Below are 22,783 nucleotides of genomic sequence, written 5' to 3'. Positions count from 1 at the left end.
GGGTGCTGCTGCACTTGATGTTTTCTGCCCTGTCTCTTTCTCTGTCCTCTCATTCAGAGTGACGCCGTGGTGTGTGACGGGCAGAGATGCATGAGAGCCAAGCACTAGATCATCAGGGTGCCTTTAAACAGCAGGCCTGTGGGCTGAAAATGGCTTCCTGTTATTTTGTTTGATCCCTGTTAAAAATCTAGAAATTTTATATAAAAATCCGGAGCTTTGGCTGTTCCTGAAAAATGAAAAGACCTGGCAATGTCAGGTCCACATTCCCACTTGGCAACAGCCTGCCCCAGTGGAACAGCAGCTGACCTTTTCAGATGAGACACAGGCCCCAGTTTACAAGCTTCTGTTGCATTGCAGCGGCTTGCAGGGCTCACTGGTAACGATCCGGTGTCTACCAGCGCCTGGGCCCTGTGGGCACTGGTGTTGACCCGCCTTTCTATCACTGGAAGTTCTGGAGCTGAAGTATTTTAAGTTGCGCTTGGCAGGTCTCTGTTCTCTCCTTCCACCTGACATGCAGATGGCCGTTAGTGGCTTTTTGACACCTCACTGGACTGTGTGAGCCTCAAGTTCTGCTACTGGGGAGGGCCACACCGGCCCTGGGGTGACCAGAGTGCAATGTGTGCTTCTGTTTTCTAGAGCCATTTGGCCTGCACCTTCATTACCATCTTTGTCCCTTCTCCCTTTTCTCTCCTTGGTTTCTTTTGTCTGCGAGAGTTCCTGTTTGAGTTGGAGGGCACCCTGGAATGCCGTGGGTCTGCTCTCCTTTTACAGTGAGGGCGCTGTGGGCAGGGGGCCTCGAGCCTTGGGTCACCAGGGGAGCTGGGGTTAGAACTCAGGTCTTGGCGTTCCCAGGTGCTGGTCTTTCTAGAGCAGCATCCCGCTCTGACGCTCGGGTTCCAGCAAGTCTTCCTTGTGCTTTAGGGCCCCCTGTGAACTTTCACCCTTATTACCTTGTTTCATCCTCCCAGCTAGGAGTGCCTTCCCTGGATTCTGCCCAGAAGGCTGTCTGCTATTCAGGTTGTCCCAGTTGCCAAGGCTTGTCCCACACTTGACGTAGAATGCTTTTCTTTGTACCTAATTGTATGCTTTTACTTAAAGCATTTTACATTGTGTGTTCAGCACCTTTATGCGATTTTTGGAACCATCGCAGGGTACCCAGAGACTTGGCATCTTTTCAGAAAGTGCCTCAGTCTTGGAATAGGTGGCAAGCAGGCAGCTAATGGCATGTAAAGAATGTTGCGAGCTTGACTTGCAAAGCCATTTCAAAGTTTAAATCAGGGTAGCTTGTGGCCAAGTAAGGGGAAATGGTGAATTTGCTGTTTCCTTGCTGACCTTTCCTCTTCATGCCAGGTGCTGCCCAAGCATCTCCCTGCCTTACTGTCTCTCTCCTCCCAGCAGTTCTCCCCCTCCCCACCAGATTCATCTTTCCAAAGTAACCTCTCATCTTGTCATTCCCTTGATCAAAATCTCCCAGTGCCATCCCATTGCTTACTAGTGACCAGAGCACAGAGACGGCCTGGGCCTCAGGCCTGGGTCCTGTGTGTTCCCGCCCTTATTTCCTGAGTGGGTCCTGGGCTTTCCTCCCTCTCTGCCCTTGGTTTCAGATTGCACTTCTGCGGGAATACATTTCTACGCTTCACGTTCTTGACCCCCACCTTTGCCTCCAACTCTCCTATCCTCTCTCCCAACACTTTCGCCTGTGGTCAAACTTCCAGCCCTTCCCATCAAGGATTTCTAAATTCTATTGGTGGGTTCTTTTGACTGAAACACTCCATTCTTCACTTCTTAGCTGGTCTTCAATACGTTATTCTTTTATTAATATTTTCTTTTCCCCACAAAATCATAGCTCCCAGCAGATAGGGCTTGTGTCTCCCTCATCCCCCTGTTGCCCTGCAATAAAACTCTTATTTATTGTTGAAATTCGTCTAGATCATGATACTTTGGGATAGGGTAGTGATGGAGATGTTAGTGTGGCCAGAAAAAGACTTGCTTTTTGAGGGAGAGCTTCCTGAGAGTGTAGAAACAATTCACAAGACATAGGTGTGTCCTAGGGCTATTCCACATAGTTGGGATGGACCAGACTCAAAATAATTTCACCTTGCCGCTGTTCAAAAGGAGGTGGGGTAAGGACTCAGCACCATCTGACTCCTCCCAGGCTGGCGTGTGGCTCCCTGGGTGCAGTGTTCAGAGCATGCTGGAGAAGAGACATCTCAGCCTGACTGTAGGCTTTTAGCAGGTATGTTTTATTTAAATATGAACAATATTTTGGTGTCACTTAGAAAACTGGCATATTGGGGAATAGTAAAAGTTATTTGTAGCTCCAGAATGACCCATCCTTACTTAAATTTGTACCATATTCTTTCCTTGATCCCCCTCCCTCTAGCCTTGAAAGTTCTGGCTGAGCCTGTGTGTAGGTGCTGGATGGGAAGCAGTTTTAAAGGACTGCACTAGTATTTCTAAAGAGACCAGGAGACTGCAAGTGGAAGAAATTTAGATTTCAGTTTAATGAATGTGATTTTCTACTCTTTAAGGGACCTACTATAAGCATTTGGGAATTATTAAGTTATTGCTCCGTTATGTACATGTTGGCATGTTGAAATTTTTTTGGTTATTGTTGCTGTTTTTTGTGGAACAGTGGCTATTATTTGGGTGCTGGGACCTTCAAGAATATTCCAGAGTCTACCCATGATGTGTTATATTTCACTTGTACTAGAGGGTTGTCACGCCTTTTCACGGCATGTCCGCTCGGAAGTGTTCCGGTGCCCATCAGTAAATGCCACCCTCACCCCGGGAGTTAAATGAACAGCTAATGTGTAGTTTTGAAACTTAGGTGTTATTAGGTTTAAATCCTTAGGACACATATAAACTTGCTTGGCATTAAATGTGCCGTATGGGTGATTCAAGTTCCAGTGGCAGTGGTAATTTTTGCATTTCCTGACTCTTGTGTTTAAATTTGCAGTCTCAACATTGCATCACCATAGGTTTTCACATTTAATGAATATTTATGTTGAGCCGAGTTCTATACGAATGCGGTGGTTTCTGACTTGATTACAGCTTGCTGTGTGCTGTGGCCAGGAGTGCCCTACAGACAACAGAGCTGGCACACGTCTCAGCATGCCAGGCCCTGGCGGATGTGGTTAGGGACCACAGTGACTGGTGCTCTGGTTGCCATGCCAACCTTGTTTTTGGAAGGGGGAGGCTCTGAAACAGCAATGGGATGGGGGTAGAATGGTTTTGAATATTCCAAGTGAAATTGTTTCCTATATGTGCTCCTACAAGAAGATGTAGAAAACTCTAGAATTCTTACTACGTGCTCAGATAACATTAATCTTCTTAATAATTAGTTTTCTTAATTTACTTAGGCAAGGCTGTTTTAATTGTCCTCTTGCAAACTTGTCAGACTTCACATATGAATGTCTTCCCTGCTTGCTGCAGGGTAAATAGGGAATCTTTTGTGTCTTAATATTTACAAACCCCTTCCTCCCAGCTCCTGCCAACATCCCTTGCCCTTTGATAACTCTAATCCAGTGATGGCTAATTGGGGGAGGGGAAGGGGAAGAAGAAGAGGGGAATGGTTGGGGGACTCCCCTTCCCCAGCTCCTTATCCTCATTCCTCCTTAATCCCCGTTTTAAGAAGGCTTATCCTGTCCCCTCCCTGGTCGTGTATATTCAGCAGAGACTATGGTGGCAGGTGCCATCACCCATAAGTGGGATCTTAGGATGCTCAGCTCTCCAGGTTTGGCATTCAGAGCTGGGACAGGAAGAGGAATGATGTGCCCCCGGCATCCAGCACTGGAATACTGTCTGCCCCTTTGGAAATGGTGTCCCACATAATCAGTTCTGTGGTGCCTGGTGTTGTGCAGTGAAAGGTCCAGAAGGGAACTGATCAGGCCTGGTAAGCCAGATGGGAGCCCCAGATGGCACGGTGGGATGGGATGCTCAGGCACCATCCTCTGTCCCAGCACCTCTCTGTGGAAGGAGACCCAAGCCTCTGGAGGCTGGGCTTGTGCAGCTTCATCACTCAGGCAGTCCCGTGTTGTAGAGGGCCTGCCCTCAAGGCTCATCTCATAGAAAAGCAAGCCCCCCACCCCTTGAATGGAAACTTACTATTTCAGAAGGGGATGCTGACCACACATTTAATCGTTGCTTGCTGACTTGGAGTCACCTGTGTGACTCTCCAGTAGATCATCTCATCTTCAGGGCAGGGCTGGTGTCTCAACCTTTTGACATTTCCCCACTCCGACACAAAGGGTTCCTTTGTGTGAAATAGGAAGAGCTGTCCCTTCCTCAAGATACCTGGCTTGTTTGCCCTAATGTGGATCTAGGATGACTCCAGAAGTGGACACCGCCCCTAGAGTTGTGCAGGCACAAGGCACCTGTCTGCAAGTCCTTCCCTCCTCCCTAGTGCTTCTCTCTCAGCAACGGTGATTTGCCACTCCTGATTTCTGTCGTCCATTCCTAGAACACCAGGGAACCACGTTTGCCAGAATTGAGTGTAGCGTTAGGAAACAAGTAAGGCGTTTAGTACGTGGATTCTTGACATCTGCTTTGGCTGCTTTTTTGCTTGGTGCTGACTGGAGTGGGGTCCTCGGGCCTTGGGTGCATTACGATGAAATGGATAGGCCTTTTGTGGAGCAGAAATGGCACCACCATTTTATGGGAGAAGACACACGTCTTCCTAGTACCAACTTAAAAATTAATTTTCAGTCTATAACCTGGTTTGGGTGTAAGTTCTCTTTAGTTCTGTGTTACAACCTTGAGCCAACTGTATTTGAGAGGAGTTGGGACAGCACTTCCATGTCATGGGACATTGGTGTGGCTATTAAAAGCAGGAGTCTGCACCTTTGCTATATGGACACTGAAGGTTTTTCGGGTTCCTTAAACTGTTGTAAATTTTGCAGAACAGAGTGGTTCTGGATTTCCTTTGCTGATGGGAGAGGTAGCAGAGCACTGAGTCTGGAGCCAGACTGCCTTGGCTTGGACCCGACTCTGCCAGTTACCTGTTGTGGGAAGGTGACTTTGCCTCTCTGGGTCTCAGTTTCTTCATTTGCGCAGTAGAGGTGAGTCACAGCTTGTGCTTGGTGTCTAGTGACGATAAGGACACTGTCGTGCATAGTGACGTCACGTCCTTCACAGATGCTCACACGTGTGGTGTAGTTCTCAAAGGGCTGAAAAATGTTTATTCTAAAGTCGTAGTTTATCAAGGTTAAAGAATTCAAAGATGCTAGTCGTTGACAAGAGAAATGATCATATCGTAGGTATCATTTTCCAACATACTCAGTGCCTGACCACTTGCACCTGTGTCCTTTCTCCCCTGGGAGTGCTCTGCGAGGGGCTGAGGTGTTCACACCTTGCTGATCCTTCTTTCAGCTCTGTGTCCTGGCGGCAGTGGGGGCAGGCTTTGCTGCAGCTCCATCTTATCCCTGCACTTTACAGCTAGATCACCATCCAAGCTCCGAGCTCTGTCACTTGGGCTCATGTACACAGACACACACACACACACACACACACACGCACATGTGAACTGCAAGCTCAGTGCATAGGAGGCTGGGTTTCTAGGCCAGCCCGCCTGTTGTCCCTGAGGCCACTTGGCCTGCACACAGGCATGACTGCTCTGAAGGGAGGCAGAGTGGTGGCTTGCTTCTTTGGATCTGGCCAGGGCACGTGGAATGTTGTGATGTGCTAAGGCTCTGCTCTGGGGGCCTAATTATGTGGGACCTGTGGCAGGCACAAGTGACTTCAACGCTTGGTTTGATCCGGTGTGCAATTATGCCAAAGCAAATACTTTATTAATCTTACCCCCCCCAAGTTAGACACATGGACTTTTTCTAAAAATGGGAATGATAGGAGTGCATTGTGGGGTTTTTTTTAAACTCCCCCCACCCCCTCTGCCAAGACTGGGCAGTGCATTCCTCTCCTTGAATGGAGATGGTAGTTTCCATCTCTGTCTACCCCCTTCTCGCATATTCCTGAGACTGGGTGACGGAAAGATGCCCCTTTCTCTTCTGTGCAGGTGTGTTTTCTCCTTGCTTTCTCCAAGAGGTTACTGCTTCTTGCTACTTCAGGGCCAAAGAATCTTGCTCCTGAAAGGATCTGCCGTCTTGATGGAACTTTCCTAAGTGGGGACTCTTCTGGTTTCTTTAGGATCCTGATCCTGAATGTGTGTAGGAAAACTGCTGGGTGACTTCCTGCAGTGACCTTGAATGTGTCTGGCGAGGGTCAGCTGTAATTTCTCCTGAGGCACGTGAGCGAGGTCAAGACATGAAGAGCTTCCACTCGGCACCCTCAGAGTGTCTTAGGTGAAGGGCCCACTCACAGGACAGGTAGAATGCATCTGGTATTGAGAAGTGAGGTCACTCTTACCCAGTACACATTGAGAAAAAAAAAAAAGCCTCTAAATAAGCAAGCAACCTAACCTCACCTTGAAAACAATTCTGGGCCAGCCTCCTCCTTTCTCTTCACTCAGCCTCTGAGGGGACCCGGTGGGATTTACCAGCTTTGAAGTCCTAAGGTGCTATTTTAATACTTTTCTTTTACACTGCAGGTTTCGGGACCGATTTAACTAGATTCTGGAGGGAGCTCACTTTACAGCATTCTTAAGAGCTCGGACAATCTTGAAAGAGTTAAACTCTAATTAGCTCATTCCTAAGGTATTTAATGCCCTTATTAAAACTCAACTGCTCGTTTGCTTTTTTCTTTAGTGAATCAGATTTCTCGAGGAGCTGAGCCCTTGCTCCTCAGATCACAGGCTCACATGTTGAAGCTGGCAGTGCTAGAGGCTAGTTCCTATCTGTGTGACAGCATTTTTAATTTAACAGGACCGCCTTTGATGTTCCCAAATATTTATAGGCAGCTTTAGATCATTTCAGTGTGTGCTTTCTTTTTCTTTTCTTCTCTCTCTCTCTTTTTTTTTTCTCCAAACTGGAGCAAGAGTTCTTCCTCATGCAGCAGCCTTCCTTTTATCCTGTTAGTTTATTTTTGTTTCCTTTGCAGCTTTGGTGAAGGCTCTTTGGCTGCATTCACACACAGGATTGACCCTTCCTTTTGCTTCTTTGGTAAAGGCCACCTCTCTGTATCATCTGCCTGCTTGAGACTGCTTAAGGCGCTTCACTTCGTCCCTTGACTTTCTAGAGGCTGAGGCTTTTTTCTCATTTGGCTCAGGAATCTGCTCTCTGGCTGACCTGAAAGCTTTCAGATCCACGCAGAGACCTGGGCAATGTGTGTGGAGGTGTCTCTTTATGGGTGACCAGGCTGTGCTGTCCTACTCTGCCTGTGCGTCTTGTCCGGGCCTCAGCAAGTTATGATTTATGATGTAACTTTGGCAGAGACTGTTGTAGCTGGGGCAGGAAATACAGATAGACAGAACTCTGTCCTGATCTTTGCAGGCTTGCTCCATTTGGCTTTGCTGGACTTCCTGGCTGAAAGTAATAGAGAATCATCGACTTCAGGCTCAGGAATGGGAAAAACAGACCTGCGATGTCGATTTGTTAAACCATTAAGGAAAAGGAAAAGGAAACTTTGTACCAATCAAATCAAATGACAGGACAGAGGACAGTGGTTTCTCCAGCCTGGACTTGGGGTAAACATTCTGCTTGTGAAACAACCCAAGTTATTCCCTCTCGGCTGCTGTCACTTACCTGGGCCTGGAACCTTTCGTGGCTGCTTCCATCGCTGCTGGCTCTGCCTCCTCCTGCATGGAAGGCTTTTGGGGCTGAAGGTCACAGAGGTGGTTGGTGAAATATCTGAATGAATGAATACCATGGTAGACACTGTTGTTAGGGCTTTACACTGTTGGTGCCACTAGACCCTCAGGATGATTCTGAGCGATAAGAAGTTCCATCCCTGTGTTTCTAGATGAGGACACCGAGGTGCAGGGAGGTTTAACACAGAGAAGCTGGCCTGGAGTGCAGGACTGTGTTCCCAGCCTCACCGTAAGGTAGTTTGAGGCAGGTAAATCTGATGGCGGTCTGCTGACCACTTATAGCTAAAAGTCTTTTTCATCTAACATCAGCTGCAAGTTGCATTCTTGAGAGTTCAGAGCTGATCAGACTCTTGCCGTGGAAGCGGCACAGTGGTGGAGAGCACAGCCCTGGAGTCAGACCAGTGTTTGCATTCGAGCTCTGCCACTGCCAGCTCTGTGCCTTTAGCCAGGTGACCCAACCTCCCTGAACTACTGTTTCCTCATCTCGAACATGGAACAGTATAGCTTGTACCTCCAAAGGATGGTGAGGATTAAATGAGATAAAATATGTAAGGCATCCAGTAAGTGCTTAATACATGTTAGCAACCGTGGCTTTGCTCCTGTAGGATCATCACCCTCAAGGAATTCACTGTCCTGCCAGAAAGACAGGTAAAGCAGGTGACTGTGATGGCTGCAGCAGAGATGTGCTGGTGCTTAGCAGAGGCCCAGGACATAGCCACTGGCTTGGGTGTCTATCTCCTTTCATTCAGCAGATGTGGATGGAGTGCTTGCCCTGTGCTAGGCCAGGCCTTTGAGTTACATTCCCCTCCCCCTCCCGAAATTTCCCTTTCCCTTGGGGGAATTTGAGTTAAAATGTTAATTACCACCTGGAGAAAGATTTCCTGAAGTCATTTTCACATGAAATCCCAAGGTGCCAAATGGGCATTTGACAGTTTATCTCTTATGGCTTTGTGTTATCCTTCAACTGTTATTTTAACCTTATCTAATTTCCCCCTAATTTTCCCGGTCTCTCATACATGAGAACTGTACCTTCCTCGAGAATGTACAAGCGCCTTGCCGAGGGAGCAGGTGGTCATCCTTTTGTTCCTTACGGTGCCCAGATGGTGTCCGTGCCTTCTCATGGTCTGGTTCCATGGGGATTTGTTGATAAGATTTTGCTTTGATTTGGTTTTCCAACCCAGCACCATATTCAGATTTGATTACTGGCACTGTAGCTTTTTTCTCTGCTTAGTTTCATTGTCTCTGTCATTGGCTGTCTGGAAACATAAGTCCCTTTCTTCACCTCCCCACCCCTTTGCAAGCTGCAGGGATGGTTATGAAGGAGAACTTTTAACTACCCACTGTGTGCGTGGTCCAGAGTGGCTGGTTCATAACTGTCATTTGTTGAGTTGATTGATAACATATTTAACCAAATATGTTAAATATTTTTAACAAGCAATACAATTGAACAAAAGATACAGATGAAAGGCAGTTGCTATTGTCTTCTGTATACTTTTAAGAACCCAAATAAACCTTTTTTCCAAAATAAATTTAAGGTTATTTCTGTGCCTTTCTTGTGGAGTTAGCGAGCTTTCAGTGGGAGGTGGGTGTTTTTTAAATACACTGTTGGGTCTGAAGCTAAAATGATGCTCTAACTACTTGTGGACCATGAACATAATGTTAATTTTTTACTTGGCTCTGTTTGAAGGTACGACCAGGGTGGGTCATTCCATTCAGCATTGGTACCTAGGCTTTCTTTAAATAGCATGCTTAACTTCACATTAAAGAAGCTTATATTCAGCTAAATCAACAACTGATTGATTTTGGAGGAGGGTTCGGAAGAAGGGTGAGTGAGAGAGAGAAGGCAGCATGCATCTGAAACTTGCTGCAGGTCAGCTCGGTAGTGTCCTTGAGAATTGAGCAAAGCCGATTTCTTTCCAAAGAACCTCCAACAACCTCTATGCTTACTTACCTTCTCTTGGGCATCTTGGTGGCGTTGTTTTGTCCTTGGTCTCCAGTACACTCCAGCCATGGATAAGGATAAGGCAGTAGTATTTGGAAGCACATCTCCAAGCAGTGTTGGGTAGCGTGCAAGGCTGTTTTGGAGGGGAGAAGTGGGCGTCACTAGCAAATCTGGACAGAAAGAAATCCAGGAGGGTTGAATTAGTCCCCCTGGAGCCTGAATGGGGCGATGTTTGTGTTTTCTAATGATACTTGTGGACCATCCACTTGCCCCGTGTCCTGTGGGGCATATCTGCCCCACTCTGGGTGTCAAAACTAGGAGCAAAAGCCATTCCGCATCGCACCCCTTCCTCCTGCTCAGCTGGATTGTTGATTGCACGGTCAGACATAGTGTGGTTTTGCTCAGGGAAGGAAAGGCCTGCATTGATAGTACAGTGACAGGACCGGTGCTTGCAGTTTGGGTGTTTGTAATTGGGGATTAGAGCCGTCTGGGCAGGGAGCAAAGATGAAGGTAATGGTTGAGTAGAGACCTGGGTTTCCCAGGCCAGGCCTCATGTCTCAGTTGGGCCTTTTAGGCACACTTGCCTGAAGAAGCTTTTTTGGTTTTGAACTACTTTCCAAAACTGCGAAGTCCTTCCTGGTCTTAAGTCTTCATGGAAACTTGCCCTTTGGGGATGGGCAGCACCTAGGAGCCAACAGCCTCTAAGTGTCGACTGTCCTGGGGGCTTCCTGTTGTCCTTGTGTGCTGCCCTGCTGTGGACTCTATCTCTAGACCAGGATGGTTTTCACTTGTCCTGATTTTCTCAGGAAATAATCAAACTAAAACTGCTGTTACTGGTATAGGATGATTATGCAAATCTGGTCCATATGCTTATGTTCCTGGAAATGTTCAGCAAAAAGAAGAAAGTGCCTTCCTCTGGCTCATGTACTTTTCTCATGTAGGCAATGAATTTGATGAAGTCTGGTTTGTGCCCGTGGCCTCGGTTTCTCTGCTAGACTTTGGGCCTGAAAGGTAGTAAGAAGAAAAGTGAGGTAACGCAGTGCTGTCTTCTGTGGATTGGAGCAGCCCCAGTCTCTTCACCACAGTCTGCCCTGTTCCTGTGCGCTTGGCCACGGTGGTGGAGCCTCGGGTGTTTAAAGGTGTGACTGGTTGTGCCTAGTGCCCTCTTTCCTGGAGCGGTTTGGTAGATGTGGGCTTAACATTTTCTGGATAGTGTTCACAGAATCACTCCTGGCCTCCTTTTTAGTATCTGGGGGTGGGCAGGGGAGGGCTTATGGGCCAGTGGGAAAGCCAGAATGTGTCCCCGAGTTGGCGACATGGCTGGACTGAGTACCACATGCCTGGGGCTGCGGGAAAGTGCCTAGAATTGCTGAGAAGTTCCTGGGGGCGGGCCTCCAGCTGGGTTCTTAAAGAAGGCTGCCCTTTGGATCTCAGCCCTGCCAGCCTATGGGTGGGTGGGTGGGGGGCATTCCTTGCTGAGACCCAGGCTGGGTTGGCATCCCATGGGGCTTTTCCTCGCTTGTGGGGGTAACAAGTAGACCAGGACGCTGCCTGGCGTGGAACGTGCTCGTGGCAGAATGAGGCGTGGCTAGGAGACAGGACGCCTGATCTGCTCCCCAGTCTGTCACATAAGTGGGACCCGAGGGGAGCCAGCCTCCCTGTGCCTCAGCCTTCCCATCTGTAAACTGGGAGTGGGGGCTGGGTGAGATGCCTGGAGGCTTAGATCTGTGTTGCCGGGGGTGGGGCAGGAGCAGGAAGGGGGAGAATCACCCAAACTAGAGAACCAGGGAGGGAAGTGAGCTTCAGAGGGCGAGTAGGGGATAGACAGGAGGGGCTTCCAATGCCAGGAAGGATGTTTAAGTTTTTGTAGAGACTGATGGGTCCCACAGCCACATGCGGTAGGTGAGGTCTATGTGCATGGCGGGATTTTTGATAACACAACCTCCCCCTGGCCTGTGTTCCCCAGCAGCATGGTTTGTAATCACACCAGCCCATCAGCCCAGGGAGGCTCAGTCAGGGGCTGTGCTCTCCTCTCCCAAGAACAGCCTGGAATGTAAGGGAGTAAGTGACATTCGAGTGAAAACTTTGAATTCACTTTATTAAAGATAAATAAATTACATGCCAACTTTGGCCTTTAACTGTTATTACTAACAAATTGCTCTCCACCCATACTCTCAACCATTCATGACACCCTGGGGAAATTTGCTGCTGTGGCCCTTTTTTCTGAGAGTTTTAAAAAATATATCATGTGTGCATGGAAACTTTGGGGCAGAGACGATTCATCAGCTGCCTTTCAAGTTCTGCCCATAACCCATCAGTTGGGGCTCCATCTGTTGACAGTCCTGGGTTTCAGAAGAGAGATTTCGAGGTCCGTTAGGATTAGGCAATAGAGGGACAGGCTGGTTTGGACATTTTTCTGGTTATTGACAGGCCTTACTGTGGCTTCTCCCAAATGAATGAGGAATATATTTTTCTAAATCCAGCCACTGAGCCAAATGAGCTACACTAGGATAAACTCTGTTTGTTTACAAATTATGTAAGAGAAGGGCCTGGCCATTAAATTCTTCTGGGCCAGAATTCCTCCCCCTCTTGAAAGTTGTAATCAAACTAAACAAACACTTTCCACAGGAACTAACTCCCTCCTGAGAAACAGAAGCAGATGCTCCTGGGAGGCCTTTGGTGACTTTGGAATGTTTAAAGTAGAAATATGTAACCAAGGTGAAGTTGTTCCAGAAACATCACTTGCTCTAGCCAGGACCAAAGCACATGTAAGCTTTTTAATTTACGGCAAGAGGTGCAGAATGATCTGGGCCAGTCCAGGCGGAATTTTCTCTAGAATGTTTAATTTTGTTTTCATCTTTCCTTGCTTCTCATAGCTTCAGCTCTTTGTGACCTTTATTCCTTTACGCTTAAGTAACTTTTTTTTTTTTTTAAGCTTGATCCTTATCTCTTAGCTATGCTGGATTACATCTGGGGATCAGGGAGTCCTCCTCCTAATCAAAGCACTCAATTCTTGCCTCTCTGTCCCTAGGAGAGATGTCAGGTGCGGAGCAAACACTCCAGGGGAGGGAGACTGAGGCTGCCTTGCCTTTGTTGTTGTCCCAGTAAGATGTGCTTTTGGGGATAGACACAGACCATCCAGGCTCAGGGACACAGTTTCCCAGCTTTTGCTGATTTGGGTCTTTACCAGGCGGCTTGATCTACTTTGGTTTGCAAATGTGAATTTTTAGGGCCTCGGGCACACCTGTATTAAAATAGAGGTACACTTTGTAAAGCCAAATGCAGATTTCTCTGGATTATGACCCAAGATGAGCTTTCCTCAAGGCACCTTCTGAAGGACACCAGTCCTACAGAATGCTCTGGGAAGGGTTCCTTGGTGAACTAACTTTGAGAATGCAATTTATCATCATTCTCTCTTGGAGATTTAGATAGCACTGTAGTAATGGCTCTGAGAAATGCTGCCAAAAAGGAATTTAAATGAACCCTATTCAAGTTGGCATTTCACAAATATCCTTGATCCCAGCACTCCTTTTTCTCAAAGGCCCCAAGGTGCTGGGGAAATTCCACACCCAACTAGCTGGTGTTAGGTTGGTTTAGGGGCCGCACTTGTCCAGCTGGTGTCCTGTTGGATTATGAGCATGGAAGCCCAAGACTGTGTTGATTTCCAGCTTCCCACCAGGCCCTGGGATAGAGTCATCCCCACCAAGAGCGGCCGGAATGCCTTTCAGCTGTAACGGGACCTTTTCTCCCATTTGGGCTTATTAGCAGGATTGTGGTCTTCTCTGTATTTGGGTGATGGATGGGGTAGGGGTCAGAGTAGGAAAGAACCAAGAAACAGCGCCTCTGTTTGAAGAATTTAATTTCTACTAGGATGGAAGATTCATGAAAGAGTTAAAACAGAAATACCTTCCAAGCGGATAGGAAATGATACCGAAGCAAGACTAGCAGAAGCAAGCCTAGCGCGGGGTCCAAGCAGCCTGTCCTCTGGGCGTTTGTCAGGGGCGGGAAGGCGGCGTGTGTTGCAGTTGAGCAAGCTATGGGGAGATAAGATAGAGGAGTGCCCTGGCAGCTAGGACGTCCTAAATGACTTGTTAGACTCGGCCCTGTGTTTAGCACACGTTCACGTGGAACAATCCCTCAGACTCCCCCACGGTTGGCGTGTTAGAGTTGGGTGAAATGCAGCTCTGAGAGCTCTGGAAGGAGAGCTCTCTCTGGCCAATCTGCTGGATTTGGGGTTGGCCACCTTCCCCAACTCTGACTCTTAAGCTGTGAGTATGGCTGCCGGGTTTTGGGGGCCAGCTGCCTTGGAGGCACTGGGCCGAGTTGAATGGATGTGCATTTTTCAGGTTTGTCTACCTTGGTTAATGCACAGAAAGATTAAATATGCTCTTCTGGCTCTATTGCCTGTAGGAAGAATGTGATATGAGCAGGGCTGAGATGCTCCCCCTGTGAAGTGCTAAGAGAAAACTCCAGTTGAGTTTAAATTCTTTTCCAACAGTGTGTCACATTTCATAGAATGTTGACTTAGGGCTTTTTTTTTTAACTTTTTAAAGTCGGGTTGACCTACCTCATGGATATTGTCAGCAGCTAAGCTCGCTCCCTAGCCTTGGGCATCCAGCCCTTTGCCTCAGTGGCTTTTGGTGAGGCCTCAGGCTCTGCTACTGCACTAAGGGTGGGGCTCAGCCCCTCCAGCTCTCCCCCTGAACACACACGCCCCTTAAGGAAGCATCCTCTTCTGGCGGGGTGCTGATTGTCAGAAAGTTCCTCCTTATACTGAACCATGCTTGTGTGCCTTGGTTCTGGTTCTGCTTTCTAGAGTATATTAGTGTCCTAGGGCTGCCAGAACAAATCACCACAGACTAGGTGGCTAAACAACAGAAATTAGTTTTCTCACAGTTCTGGAGGCTACAAATCCAAGATCAAGGTGGTGGCAGGACTGATTTTTTTCAGAGGCCTTTTCTCTGGCTTGTAGACGGCTGGCTGACTGTCTTCTTCCCATGTCTTCATATGGTCTTCCCTCTGTAACTGTCTGTGTCCAAATTTCCTCCTCTTAAAATAACAGTCATAATGGGTTAGAACTCATCTTTAATTTAGTCGCCTCTTTAAAGACCCTCTCTCCAAATAGTCACACTGAGGTTCTAGGGGTTTGACCTTCAATATAGAGATTTTGGGAGACACAATGCAACCCATAACATACAGTCACTGAGACACGATGGACCTTCAGATCTTTGAAGGCAGTTATCCTGTCACCCCCTACTCACAAAGCACTGATGAAACCAATAACATTTGTTTTTTCCTTGCTGGGCACCCTGGTTCTTTCCATTCTTCTTCACATGAGATGGTTTTGAGGTCCTTGACCATCTTGGAGTTTTCTAGACGTGCTTTCAGTTAAGAAGAGACAAAGTCACGTTCTTTGGACTGCTTGCTGTTTTCTAGATGGAATTCATCCTAATATCTGCTCGAGCAAATGGTTTTGATGATTTTTTTGAAAAATTTAAAAGGCTAAAAATGGACCTGATTTTCAGTGGCAACTTTAATATATTCATCTTTAATTTTGCCTGAATAGGTCTGAGCATTGCCACATGCACACACACACACACACACACACAGAAATGCAGCCACCCTGCCCGCCATGAGAGCAGTGCTAACCATAAGTCTTCTTCTGACTCAGGCATTGATGTTTAGAGTTAAGTGCTCAGCGTCCAGGTTTATTCACCACTCTTGTCCTTCCTTATACTTCAGTTTTAGGAAAGCCAGTGGGGCTAGTCATTTCAGAAGAACAAATAAATGTAGAGATGTGTTTATTCTTTTGAAGTGTAATTGCTGTCTGGAGAGTCTAGAAGTAAATCAGTTACTTGAATATAATTCCTTTTAGGTGTTATATATACTCTTGTGCCACATTCTAGTGTAATTAGATTTAAAATTACAAGGTATCCTATTCACTTTTGGAGATTGTTTTGCTTCTTCTTGCCCACATCTCCTCCACCAGCAATTGTGTCAAGAGGCTTATCTGTCCAATAAAGATGGAAAGAAAAAAACAAGGCTTATCTGTTTTGTTCTTTGTATTTTCAGCACTTGGCAGAGCGAAGTTTAAAAAAAAGTTTGTTGAATGACTAAACGAAGCCTCTGAATCATCTTGTGCTTATTTAATCGGGAGTGTGTCTCAGAGGCCTAAATGTGGCAGAAATGGCAGCTTGGGGTTTCAGGGGTTATTCTGGCCGCTTCCCCTTTTGCTGTTGCGTTGTGGATCTTTCCACGAAGAGACCCTTGCACCATTCACTTTTCTGCTAAGGTAAAACCTGATGGGTAGTTCTGACTTTCTCCCTCCACGTAGTCTCTTCAGATGGAGTGTGACACGTTTGGAGTTCCTTCCTTTCTTTGAAGATGCTTTGACTGCACCATCCAGGGTTTCCAGATTGTAGCTCTGAGATGCCCAGAGCCCTGGCCCCACACAGCTGTTAGGCCCCCTCTCTTCTGGAGGCGCGACAACATTAAAAACACCAACTATTTATAGCATACTTTTCAGTGTCAGGAAGTTACAGGATGCTCTTGCCAGTGGGATGGGGCAAATACCCACCTGCCCTCCACTCCATGACTGCCCAGAGGCTTACAGCCAGGTGGCAGGAGCTGAGCCCCACCTGAGTGCTGCCAGGGCCTCCTGGGGCTGAGGCCTGCTGGGATGCTGTGGGGTCTGGAGCCCAAGTCCTTGGAGATGGTTTGGTTGGGGGTAGAAAGACAAAAGATGCCGAGGTATGTGGACTCTTGAGAGAAGCGCACGCTGCTCTGACTGCCAGTCCCCAGGTAGCTGTGTCTTCGGTGGTCTGTGCAGAGGAACTTGTTCGGTTAGATCACTGGTGCGTAGGAGAGGGTGCAGTGCATTGTCTGTGTAATCTTCCCTGGAAGGATCCTTCAGATTTCAACATGGGAACTGAAGATGCTGACTCTGGATTAAGTCGATAGAATCTCTGGAGGGTGAAGAATCTGGAGAGAAGTGAAAGCGCTCAAGAAGTCCTGATAGGGTCTCAGGTCTTCATCTTCCCTCACCTGCCCCTTTGGAAAGCTTTCCAGGATGCCCTTGAGAGTCAAGGGGAAGGGGCAGCCTCCCCCAGGGCCCCGCTTCGAGCGCTTAGAAAGGGCTCAGCTGCTAGGATGCTGCGGAGGGCGAGCCCTCCCCCAGCCTCCAGTCCTGAAAGGGCTGGACTTTGCGGGGCAGGTTTCGTGGTGCTGGCGTTTGAGCCCTTCAGCCCCTCGCGTGGCTCAGGGAGGGACCGTGAGAGGGAGGCCTGTTCTGTTAGCTGGAGTTTCCACTGAAGCGCTTGCTGCCGGAGCCTCTGAACCTCTAGTAGGAGGGGATTTATCACCGGCCGTTTGGAGGCCGTTTGGAGGAACCTGGGCAGCCTGGCTGCAGGGGGTGAGGCGTCGAGCCTGGGTGCCGGCTGAGCGGGCAGGCCTGGCTCCCCTCCCCGCGACCCCACCAGGCCCCCACGGCCCTCTCAGGGTTAACTGCTCTGCTTTGGAAGCAGCTGGCCAGTTTACACTCCTCCCCGGGCTGTACAAAAATACTTCCTTTGAAGTGTGCGGAGAAGGGGTGAAGGGTAAAACCTGGTGGAGAACCGAACCTGGAGCGGGTCCTGTGTGCACGTCTCTCCCAGGGCCTTTGCAGTGACCCACCGGGTGGTTGGGTCGCAGCTGGCTTCCTCTGCGTGCATGCCTGCGTGCGTGTGTGTGTGTGTGTGTGTGTGTGTGTGTGTGTGTGTGTGTATGTGTGTGTTTAAAGTCTCTGCGAAAGGAGTGTTTCTCCACAAGAGAGATGGTTAGACTGCAGCTCCTGGCACGGGCAGGAATCCCTTTGACCACACAGCTCCCTGGGGCTGCTCCAGTGGGGGTGGCAGGGGTGGCATCCTGGTTCGTGGGAAGCCCTGGTGTTTTCACTTGGTCCTCAAGCAGCGAGCCCGGCTCCTTGCCTGCCCCTGCTGGGGTAGGACAGCTGCCACGGATCCCGCCTCTGATTCAGATCAGAGCAGCACAGCCCAGAAGACCCATGGGCTCAGAGCGGGAAGTTCTGGTTCTGACACTTGGGACTACTTGCTGAGACCCAGCACGATGCTCCGACTCCCCTTAACCTTGGGGTCCCGGTCGGTAAAGTGGGGCTGCCAACTCCTGCCACTGGGATGTTGTAAGGATCTGTGGAAATAAAGGGTTGGGGGCACCCTGAGAAAGTGCAAGACGCTTCTCCAGTGCAGGGCCTGCTGTTGAGTAGAAATGGCATTTAGGAAGAAAGGGCCGAAGAGAAGAATGCCAGAGCAGAAATGAGACGGAACAAAGCTTGAATGTCTTCTTAATCCTTGAGTATTTGCAGCTGAGGAGGGGTCGGGGGCGAGATGGGAGGAGAGGCAGCTGTTATATTCTAGAGAAGAATGCCAACCTGTTTCTCCCCACAGATGGGGCCACACAAGTTCTTTTTGAACTGGGGTTTGCAGTCCTTTGCTGGGAGATGCCCTTATCATATGAAATCCTCATCATATGGATTTCTTGTTTCTCATGACACTACTTGTTGTCTCTCTTAGACAGGGAGTGAGGGCCACAGATTTAAAATATCACAGGGCTAACATTTATCACTGACTTGTGCCAGGCGTGACGTTCAGCACCCAACAAAGATGATTTCATTTATTCCTCATAACAACCCTGTGCTGTTAAATGCACTTGTCCCCATTTTATAGATGAGGAAACTGAGGCTTAAAGAAGTGAAATGATTTACCCAAGGTCTTACTACCTACTGATACACATATGGAAATACTGACCCAGTCAAGCTGATTTTAGGTCCTTTACTCATATCTCTAAGTAAGTGATGAAGGATGAAATTTAATTCAGTGCCCCAAGCCTGGTCAGAAACTGTTTTTAGGGAGAGAAGCACAACATTGAACCCTGTTCCTTCTGACGGTTATGTTCATCTGTTGATTCTTTCTGATCAGTTGTATGCGAATAAACATAAATGCTTTTTCCCCTTGTGGTTTCTGAAAAGGAACTTTTCTAATTTCTAATTCTCTGTATTGTCTTTATAACATAAACACTGTTTTCTCTCTCATTGGGAGGGAGGTCCCTGTAATCATGGCTTTCTGACAGATGAAGGTCTTGGTATTGAGGACTGATAGGTAGTCTGTACTGCTAGGAATCTTAGCTGTAGGCTTTTGGTCTTTCCCCAGCCTGGATCCAGACTTGGCACTTACTTCAAGGGACTTGAGATCCCATCCTTGACCTTCCTCAGAGAGGGGAGCAAGCTGGGAAAGCTTGAGTGATTTGCCCCCAGTTGCACTTGGGGCCAGATCCAGGGCCAGACCAGCAGGCCACTGGCCACACGCTTCTTCTTTTCACCTGAATTTCAAACAGAAGAGTAGATGAAAGGAATAGAAATGACAAGTCAGAGGAGTAGGGGGGCTGTCATTTGCAAACAGTTTCTTTTGATCTTTTCCCCTTTGTTTAAACAAACACACCCACCCAAAAAGCTACACTGGTAGCCTGAGCACATGGTTCTCTCTGGTTCACTGAGGGACAGTCATTTCTCTTTTGGTAGGAACCCCCCCAACCCCTGGCCGCCAGTGGTCTGTTTCACTGAGAGCCCCACATCCCCTATTCAGTTCTGCTGCTCAGACTGCCAGATGTCGTGTTCCTCTTCACAAATCTTTAAGAGCTTTTTTACTCTTTATAGGATGGAGTCTAAACCTAATACTCTAAAGCCCTTGGCATTTTGCTCCCCATCTGTCTTTGCAGTTTGATACCCTACTGCAGAACCACTCGCCTCCTCCAAAGAGGCTTTGGCCTTTTTTTGCCTCTTTGCTCACATTTTGCCTGTCTTTCACGGCTGCCACCTCCAGGAAGCTCTCCTGGACCATTGCAGCACCCAATCATTTCTGCTGCCTCTGAACTTGAAACAACCTGGTCTGGTCACTTGTTTGACGCTTCATAGTATGTTATTTTTTACTGTTTAATTTGTGGGTGTGTCTTTCTCCACACTAGACTGCAGGCCTACTGAGGTCCGAGGCAGGCCTTCTGAACTGCTCTGTATCACACCAGCACTCCACTTGGGCTAGGTTGGATGCTATGAAAGGATCTGGGACTGTAACCTTTTTTTAAAAATATATATTTATGTATTTATTTTATTTTTTGTCTGCGTCAGGTCTTAGTTGCAGCATGTGGCTCTTTGTTGTGGTCTGCAAGCTTCTCTCTAGTTGTGGCCTACAGGCTTATTTGCCCCACGGCTTGTGGGATCTTAGTTCCGTGACCAGGGATCCAACCAGTGTCTCCTGCATTGCAAGACAGATTCTTAATCACTGGACTACCAGGGAAGTCCCTGGGACTGTAATCTTAACATTTTTCTGTTAATAGGAATGAAAGAGTTGATAAATGAGTTTCCAAAATAAAATAAAATAATTAACAGAGATTTTTATGCCAGAGAGATCTTGAGAGTTTGCTATGCCAGAATCAATATGCTTAAAAAAATTTTTTTTAAATTTATTTGGTTGTGCCGGGTCTTAGTTGCGACAGGCGGCTCCTTAGTTGCAGCAGGCAGCCTCCTTAGTTGTGGCTCTAGGGCTCCTTAGTTGCAGTATGCAGGCTCCTTAGTTGTGGCATGCGAACTCTCAGTTGTGGCACGCATGTGGGATCTAGTTCCCTGAGCAGGGATTCAACCAGGGGCCCATGCATTGGGAGCGTAGAGTCTTATCCAGTGTGCTCTTAACTCAGGAGTTCTTGAATGAGTTGGGGAGTTTGTGTACATTTTTTAGTATGTGTGATTTTAGTGGGAAATGGTCTATTGTGGGGATTTTGGACCTAGACCCCTTCAGGATGAGAGCTAACAAATATATGTGGCTTTTATCTGCTATTGATGTTTTGCTCCCCAGTTGGTTGCCCTTTTATTTTTGGGCTTTTACTTCAGTGTTCTGATAACTTCTCCCCCGAACTCATTTCTTGGATCTCTTCTCACGCTGTTATAGTTATATTCTTCTCTTAAAAATATCCCTAATCTTTTTTCTCAGTTGGGCGGCATGGGGGATCTTAGTTCCCTGACCGGGGATGGAACCCGCGCCCCCTGCAGTGGAAGCGTGGGGTCTTAATCACTGGACTGCCAGGGAAGTCCCCCTAATCTTTTTAGCTATTATGATACTGTGTTTTGTTTCCTTGACCCTTTCCGCAGTTTGTGGCTGTGCCCTCGACTCTGAGGGGTGCAGGTAGGTCAGTGGTCTTCACTGGAGTTTTTAGTTTGACCTCCCAAAGGTGGATCCACCTGTATGGGAAGGATTTATTTTCCCTCCTCCGCCCCTTCCCAGTTCTTTCCTCTGCCTTCTGGCCTGCGTGTATGAAATTCTGGCCTTGAACACACCTAACAGTCCTGGACCCTGTCTGTTTCTGAGTTAACTCTTTTGTGCCCGGTCTGTGTGTGGCTCGTTCAGCTGCAGTGGCGGGTAGAATCATGTGTGCGTCCCCTCATACCTTTTGCTTCTTGGCATTTTCCCCATTTCTTATTCCCCATTTAAGCATGTGGTAGAAGCTGTGGTGGCGACACAGGGTCATCATCAATAGCCCTCCATTTACAAAATGTGGGGAGCAGCTGGGAGAGGTTAGGCAGCTTACCCAAGGCCGCAGGGCCAGTAAGGAGCAGAATCAGCCTTGTGAGGCAACCCGGAGAGGTGCCGTGCCCCACGATGGCCCCGTGTGGTGGTGTTGCCAGGCCAGTGACTGGTTGGGTACCTGCAGCCCTTTGAGGGAGGGAGTTGCCCAAATGTCAGCAAGCTTGGAGTGCCTACTCCAAGGACCGATTCTGATCTGGTTTCTATAGGTAACAGATTTTGAGGGTGGGTTTGGTATTTCCTCCAGGTCCGCCTGTGTTTGTGGGTGTTTTTCTGGAGAGATTGGTTCTACATTATTCATCTTTCTGTTAAAGAGGGCTGAGATCCGTAGACCAGCCCGGGACAGGGGTGCCACTCATGCCCCTCCCCCGCAGGGATTGCCCTGGGGAAGCTGGCCCTGCGGGTCTCCTGTGCGCTGGTCGCGGCAGGGACTGCCCCGGGGCACAGCTGGAAAGTCTGTGATCCACCCTCCCCCCAACCAGTGTCAAACTGCTGTTTTCTTTTCTAAAATAAAGGTCTGTGAGGAATAACCTTTTAAAATAGCAAAGAGTTAGAGGTGAGTTTCTTTCTCAAGTTCTTATTGTAGAAAATATTACACGTATTCACAAGTAGACAGAAGGTGTCCTGTACACATTGTACCTCCTCTGTCACCCCCCACTCAGTGACCATCGCCTGCTTTAGAAGTTGTCAACTCCTGGCCCCTGTGGTTTCACCTGCACCCCCACCTCTCATGGTCTTTTGAAGCAAAGCCAGCCATATCATCGTTTAATCTGTAAACATTTGTAAATCTGTAAATGTCTCTAAAAAAGTGTTTTTTAAAAGTGCTATTCCCTCAAGAGGTTAACGGCTTAAGTTAGTGGTGTCCCCCCCACCCCCCGAAGGGGACAGTGCGCCTCCCCCCACTTGCTAAGCCATTGAGTGTGCTCTCGGTCCTGGCGCTGGCAGCCCAGTCTGGGGGCTGGGTCCTGGCCGGGCGGTCCCAGCGTGGACGGCAGGTCCCCGCGTGGGCGCGCGATGGTATCGGCTTGGCCCGGGGCGGGAACCTCAAGATCAAAGGGCGCCGCGCACTCGGCGCTTCAAAGCAGCGGGAGCAGCCGGGATTGATGCAGAGAATGGGAGCGCTCTGCTGATGTAATCGTAGCCTGTGAGACAGGTTCTTTCTTTCTTTCTTTTTTTTTTTTTTTAAACAAAGACACCCCTTGTTTGTTTAGAGAGGTGAAGCGTGTGCCACGGAGGGCACGCGGCATCTGGAGGGCTCCAAGCCGAGCTGGGGTGGTGGTGGTGGTGGGCTGGTAGGGCAGGAATGCCCCAAGCGGCAAGGGGCGGGAGTTTTCTTAGATGGACTTGAAGATTTTTCCGTAGAAGACAAACTGTTTCTGTTAAGAGCAGCTGATTTCTGTTCCTTGCTTAGCTAAGGTGGTCGGGTTTGTTCCCAAGTGACCCTCCTGAGATTTTGAAAGCAGCGTCCTCTGGTGGGCGAGTAAGGCTTTGAAACACACCTGATGAACCAGGTGG

The 22,783-nt window shown here is 48.2% G+C and overlaps 1 protein-coding gene across 3 annotated transcripts in view; it reads left to right on the top strand.

Moving 5' to 3' along the window:
- The window catches only part of ZNRF3 (zinc and ring finger 3), a 138,937-nt gene that overhangs the window by 9,363 nt on the left and 106,791 nt on the right, over nt 1–22,783 (top strand). The window contains exon 2 of one of the 3 annotated variants that reach the window (XM_057744053.1): nt 6,545–6,650. The exons of the other annotated variants lie outside the window; for them this stretch is intronic. The gene's annotated coding sequence lies outside the window, so the exon portion shown is untranslated. The remainder of the gene's footprint in view (nt 1–6,544; nt 6,651–22,783) is intronic. 3 annotated transcript variants of the gene reach the window in all.

Source organism: Hippopotamus amphibius, chromosome 8 (genome assembly GCF_030028045.1).
Source record: "Hippopotamus amphibius kiboko isolate mHipAmp2 chromosome 8, mHipAmp2.hap2, whole genome shotgun sequence".
NCBI lineage: Eukaryota > Metazoa > Chordata > Mammalia > Artiodactyla > Hippopotamidae > Hippopotamus > Hippopotamus amphibius.
This window is presented reverse-complemented; position numbering and strand designations above follow the sequence as displayed.